Here is a 6,738-nt window from a genome sequence, read left to right as displayed (position 1 = left end):
GCTATGCAGCAGCTTCCCACTAGCCATCCATTTTACATTTGGTAGCGTATACATGTCAATGCTACTCTCTCACTTCATCCCAGCTTCCCCTTCCCCCACTGTGTCCTCAAGTCCTTTCTCTACGTATGCGTCTTTATTCCTGCCCTGCCACTGTTTTTATAGATTCCATATATGTGCATTAGCATACGGTATTTGTTTTTCTCTTTCAGACTTACTTCACTGTGTATGACAGGCTCTAGGTCCATCCACCTCATAACAGATAACTCAATTTCGTTCCTTTATATGGCTGAGTAATATTCCATTGTACATATGTGCTACATCTTCTTCAGCCATTCACCTGTTGATGGACACTTAGGTTGCTTCCATGTCACACCTATTGTAAATAGTGCTGCAGTGAATATTGTGGTACATGTATCTTTTTGAATAATGGTTTTCTCAGGGTATATGCGCAGTAGTGGAATTGCTGGATCGTATGGAAGTTCTATTTTTAGTTTATAAAGGAACCTCCATACTGTTCTCCATAGTGGTTGTATCATTTACATTCTCACCAAGACTGCAAGAGGGTTCCCTTTTCTCCACACCTTCACCAGCATTTATTGTTTGTAGAATTTTTGATGATGGCCATTCTGACCGGTGTGAGGTGATACCTCACTGTGGTTTTGATTTGCATTTCTTTAATGATTAGTGATGTTGAGCATCTTTTCATGTGTTTATTGACAACCTGTATGTCTTCTTTGGAGAAATGTCTATTTAGGTCTTCTGCCCATTTTTGGATTGGGTTGTTTGATTTTTTTGATATTGAGCTGCATGAGCTGCTTGTATATTTTGGAGTTTAATCCTTTGTCCACTGCTTCATTTGCAAATACTTTCTCCCATTCTGAGGATTTTCTTTTCACCTTGTTTATGGTTTGCTTTGCTGTGCAAAAGCTTTTAAGTTTCATTAGGTCCCACTTGTTTAGTTTTGCTTTTATTTCCATTTCTCTAGGTGGTGGGTCAAAAAGGATCTTGGTGTAATTTATGTCATAGAGTGTTCTGCCTATGTTTTCCTCTAAGAGTTTTATAGTGTCTGGCCTTACACTTAGGTCTTTAATCCATGTTGAGTTTATTTTTGTGTATGGTGTTAGGGAGTGTTCTAATTTCATTCATTTACATGTAGCTGTCCAGTTTTCCCAGCACAACTTATTGAGAGGCTGTCCTTTCTCCATTGTATATTCTTGCCTCCTTTATCAAACATAAGGTAACCATATGTCCGTGGGTTTATCTCTGGGCTTTCTATCCTGTTCCACTGATCTATATTTCTGTTTCTGTGTCAGTACCATACTGTCTTACTTACTGTAGCTTTGTAGTATAGTCTGAAATCAGGAAGTCTGATTCCTCCAGCTCCGTTTTTCTTTCTCAAGATTGCTTTACCTTTTCAGGGTCTTTTGTGTTTCCATACAAATCGTGAAAATGTTTTTTCTAGTTCTGTGAAAATTGCCATTGGTAATTTGATAGGGATTACATTGAATCTGCAAATTGCTTTGGGTAGTATAGTCATTTTCACAATGTTGATTCTTTCAATCCAAGAACATGGTATATCTCTCCATCTGTTTGCATCATCTTTAATTTCTTTCATCAGTGTCTTATAGTTTTCTGCATACAGGTCTTTTGTCTCCTTAGGTAGGTTTATTCCTAGGTATTTTTTCCTTTTTGTTGCAGTGGTAAATGGGAGTGTTTCCTTAATATCTCTTTCAGATTTTTCATCATTAGTGTATAGGAATGCAAGAGATTTCTGTGTGTTAATTTTGTATCTTGCTACTTCACCAAATTCATTGATTAGCTCTAGTAGTTTTCTGGTAGTGACTTTAGGATTCTCTATGTATAGTATCACGTCATCTGCAAACAGTGACAGTTTTACTTCTTCTCTGATTTGGGCTCCTTTTATTTCCTTATCTTCTCTAATTTCTTTTGCTAAAACTTCCAATACTATGTTGAATAATAGCGGTGAGAGTGGGCAACCTTGTCTTGTTCCGGATCTTAGTGGAAATGCTTTCAGTTTTTCACTATTGAGAATGATATTGGCTGTGGGTTTGTCATATATGGCCTTTATTATGTTGAGGTAAGTTCCCTCTATGCCTACTTTCTGGACAGTTTTTATCATAAATGGGTGTTGAATTTTGTGAAAAGCTTTTTTCTGCATCTATTGAAATTATCATATGGTTTTTCTCCTTCAATTTGTCATTATGGTGTATCACATTGACTGATTTGCGTATATTGAAGAATCCTTGCATTCCTGGAATAAAGCCCACTTGATCATGGTGTATGATCTTTTTAATGTGCTGTTGGATTCTGTTTACTAGTATTTTGTTGAGGATTTTTGCATCTATGTTCATCAGTGATATTGGCCTGTAGTTTTCTTTTTTTGTGACATCTTTGCCTGGTTTTGGTATCAGGTGATGGTGGCCTCATAGAGTGCATTTGGGAGTGTTCCTCCATGTGCTATATTTTGGAACAGTTTGAGAAGAATGGCTCAAGGTGTTAGCTCTTCTCTAAATATTTGAAAGAATTCGCCTTTGAAGCCATCTGCTCCTGGCCTTTTGTTTGTTGGAAGATTTTTAATCACAGTCTCAGTTTCAGTGCTAGTGATTGGTCTGTTTATATTTTCTATTTCTTCCTGGTTCCGTCTTGGAAGGTTTTGCTTTTCTAAGAATTTGTCCATTTTTTCCAGGTTGTCCATTTTATTGGCAGATGGTTGCTTGTAGTAATCTCTCATGATCCTTTGTATTTCTCAGTGCCAATTGTTACTTTTCCATTTTCATTTCTAATTCTGTTGATTTGAGTCTTCTCGCCTTTTTTCCTGATGAGTCTGTCTAATGGTTTATCAATTTTGTTTATCTTCTCAAAGAACCAGCTGTTAGTTTTATTGATCTTTGCTATCATTTCCCTCATTTCTTTTTCATTTATTTCTGATCTGATCTTTATGATTTCTTTCCTTCTGCTAATTTGGGGTTTTTTTTTGTTCTTCTTTCTCTAATTGTTTTCAGTGTAAAGTTAGGTTGTTTATTGAGATTTTTCTTGTTTCTTGAGGTAGGATTATATTGCTATAAACTTTCCTCTTAGAACTGCTTTTGCTGCATCCCAAATCTTTTGGGTCATTGTGTTTTCATTGTCATTTGTTTCTAGGTATTTTTTGATTTCCTCTTTCAATTTTTCAGTGATCTCTTGGTTGTTCAGTAGCATATTGTTTAGCCTCCATATGTTTGTATTTTTTACAGTTTTTTTCCTGTAATTGATATCTAGCCTTATAGCATTGGTCAGAAAAGATACTTGATACAATTTACATTTTCTTAAGTTTACCAAGGCTTGATTTGTGACCCAAGATATGATCTGTCCTGTAGAATGTTCTGTGAGAGTTTGAGAAGAAAGTGTATTCTGCTGTTTTGGGATGGAATGTCCTAAAAATATCAATTAAATCCATCTTGTTTAGTGTGTCATTTAAAGCTTATATTTCCTTATTTATTTTCATTTTGGTTGATCTGTCCATTGGAGAATGTGGGGTGTTAAAGTCCTGTACTATTATTGTTTTACTGTCAATTTATGGCTGTTAGCATTTTCCTTATGTAGTGAGGTGCTCCTTTTTGGGGTGTATAAATATTTATAATTGTTGTATCTTCTTCTTGGATTGATCCCTTGATCATTATGTAGTGTCCGTCTTTGTCTCTTATAATAGTCTTTATTTTAAAGTCTATTTTATCTGATATTAGAATTGCTACTCCAGGTTTCTTTTGATTTCCATTTGCATGGAATATCTGTTTCCATTCTCTCAATTTCAGTCTGTATGGGTCCCTAGGTCTAAAGTGGGTCTCTTGTAGACAGCATATATACGAGTCTTGTTTTTGTATCCATTCAGCCAGTCTGTGTCATTTGGTGGGAGCATGTAATCCATTTACATTTAAGGTAATTATCGATATGTATGTTCCTATTACCATTTTCTTAATTGTTTTGTGTTTGTTATTGTAGGTCTTTTTCTTCTCTTGTGTTTCCTGCCTAGAGAAGTTCTTTTAGCATTTGTTGTAAAGCTGGTTTGGTGTTGCTGAATTCTCTTAGCTTTTGCTTATCTGTAAAGGTTTTAATTTCTCTGTTGAATCTGAATGAGATCTTAGCTTGGTAGAGTAATCTTGGTTGTAGGTTTTTCCCTTTCATCACTTTAAATATATCCTGACACTCCCTTCTGGCTTGCAGAGTTTCTGCTGAAAGTTCAGCTGTTAACCTTATGCTGATTCCCTTGTATGTTATTTGTTGCTTTTCCCTTGCTGCTTTCAATATTTTTTATTTGTATTTAATTTTTGATAGTTTGATTAAGATGGGTCTTGGTGTGTTTCTCCTTGGATTTATCCTGTGTGGGACTCTCTGTGCTTCCTGGTCGTGACTATTTTGTTTCCCATATTAGGGAAGTTTTCAACTATAACCTATTCAAATATTTTCTCAGTCCCTTTTTTTTTCTCTTCTTCTGGGCCCCCTATAATTCGAATGTTGGTGCATTTAATGTTGTCCCAGATGTCTCTGAAACTGTCCTCGGTTCTTTTCATTCTTTTTTCTTTACTCTTCTCTGCAGTAGTTATATCCATTTTTTATCTTCCAGGTCAATTATTTGTTCTTCTGCCTCAGTTATTCTGCTATTGATTCCTTCTAGAGAATTTTAAATATCAGTTATTGTGTTGTTCATCATTGTTTGTTTGCTCTTTAGTTCTTTTAGTTCCTTATTAAACGTTTCTTGTATTTTCTCCATTTATTTCCAAGATTTTGGATCATCTTTACTATCATTACTCTGAATTCTTTTTCAGGTAGTTTGCCTCTTTCCTCTTCATTTGTTTGTTCTGGTGGGTTTTTACCTTGCTCCTTCATCTGCTGCGTATTTCTCTGTCTTCTCATTTTTCTTAAGTTACTGTGTTTGAGATCTACTTTTCACTGGCTGTACGTTCATATTTCCCATTGTTTTCGATGTCTCCCCCAGTGGGTAAAGTTGGTTCAGTGGGTTGTGTATGCTTCCTGGTGGAGGGGACTGGCGCCTGTGTTCTGGTTGATGAGGCTGGATCTTTTCTTTGTGGTGGGCAGGACTGTGTCCAGTGGTGTGTTTTGGGGTGTCTGTGAACTTACTATGATTTTAGTCAGCCTCTTTGCTAATGGGTGGGGTTGTTTTCCTGTCTTGCTAGTCGTTTGGCATGGGGTGTCCAGCACTGGAGCTTGCTAGTCATTGAGTGGAGCTGGGTCTTAGCATTGAGATGGAGATCTCTGGGTGGGCTCTCACCAATTGATATTATGTGTGGCTGGGAGGTCTCTGGTGGTCCAGTATCCCCAACTCAGCTCTCCCACCTCACAGGCTCAGGCCTGACAGCCAGCCACAGCACCAGGACCCTGTCAGCCACATGGCTTTTGGGAAGTCTGAGGTCTTCTGCCAGCGTTCAGTAGGTTTTCTGTAGGAGTTGTTCCACATATAGATGTATCTTTGATGTATTTGTGGGTAGGAAGGTGATCTCCATGTCTTTCTCCTCCGTCATCTTGAAGGTCCTCTCTCTTCACACCTCCTGTTGCTAGAGGATCCACATATCATCTGGAAAGGACATAAATCTGGCAATCTCACTTCAGGCCTAGCCCATCCACCTTTTTTCCCTTTGTGCTTAGCCTGTTTCACTTGCTCAGAGTGGCTCCTGTGCAGAGGCCTTGCCCCCGGCCCTTCAGACCAGAGTTCCTCATGAAATGGCTGAGCCAACACCTCAGCTCGGGACGTGTCTGTACATCTTTTTAAATCAATTCCAGACCATATCTCTTGTAAGATAAAATTATTACCTTAAGGTTATTACCCTTACCCTTCCCTACATCACTTGTGATCCTCCTAACTTCAGTGTTCTCTTGCTTTACAATGTTCTCTTGATTTTGTTTTTACTTTTAGAGTCAAAAACTTTCTCTATAAACATAATTAACTCTGCTTATTTATAGCTTTACAACATAACAAATAGTTTATCTCATTTACATTGTCTTTCGTAGCCCTTTGCAATTACTAGTTGTCTTTTAAAAAATTGTCTGACTTTATCTTATCCTTAACATTTTTCTACTTCTCAAAGTATCAAATCTCATGATTCATCTTTATTTCTGGATATGATTCTCCTGAGGACCTCTTTTTTTTCCTGCTTTCTTGCTCAGATCTCTCTGGGTCACCTTGATGATCATGACTTTTTTTTTTTTTTTGAAGTATGGTTGATTTACAGTGTTCTGTTAGTTTCAAGTGTAGAGCAAAGTAATTCAGTTATACATATATATAACATATATGTTGTGTTATATATATATATTATTTTTCAGATTCTTTTCCCTTATAGGTTATTACAAAATATTGAGAATAGTTCTCTGTGCTAAACAGTAGGTCCTTGTTGATCATCTATTTTATATATAGTAGTGTGTATATGTTAATCCCAGACTCCTAATTTATCCCTCACCCCCTTTCCCCTTTGGTAACCATAAGTTTGTTTTCTATGTCTGTGGGTCTATTTCTGTTTTATATATAGGTTCATTTGTATCATTTTTTCTAGATTACACTTATAAGTGATATCATATGATATTTGTCTTTCTCTGTCTGGCTTACTTCACTTAGTGTGATAATCTTTAGGTCCATCTGTATTGCTGCAAATGGCATTATTTCATTCTTTTTTATGGCTGAGTAATATTCCACTGCCCATATATATATATATATATATATATATATAT

The sequence above is a fragment of the Monodon monoceros genome, unplaced genomic scaffold, assembly GCF_005190385.1.
Source record: "Monodon monoceros isolate NGI ecotype Baffin Bay Population unplaced genomic scaffold, NGI_Narwhal_1 Super_Scaffold_18, whole genome shotgun sequence".
In the NCBI taxonomy this organism is placed as follows: domain Eukaryota; kingdom Metazoa; phylum Chordata; class Mammalia; order Artiodactyla; family Monodontidae; genus Monodon; species Monodon monoceros.
Note: the sequence above shows the minus strand (reverse complement) of the source record.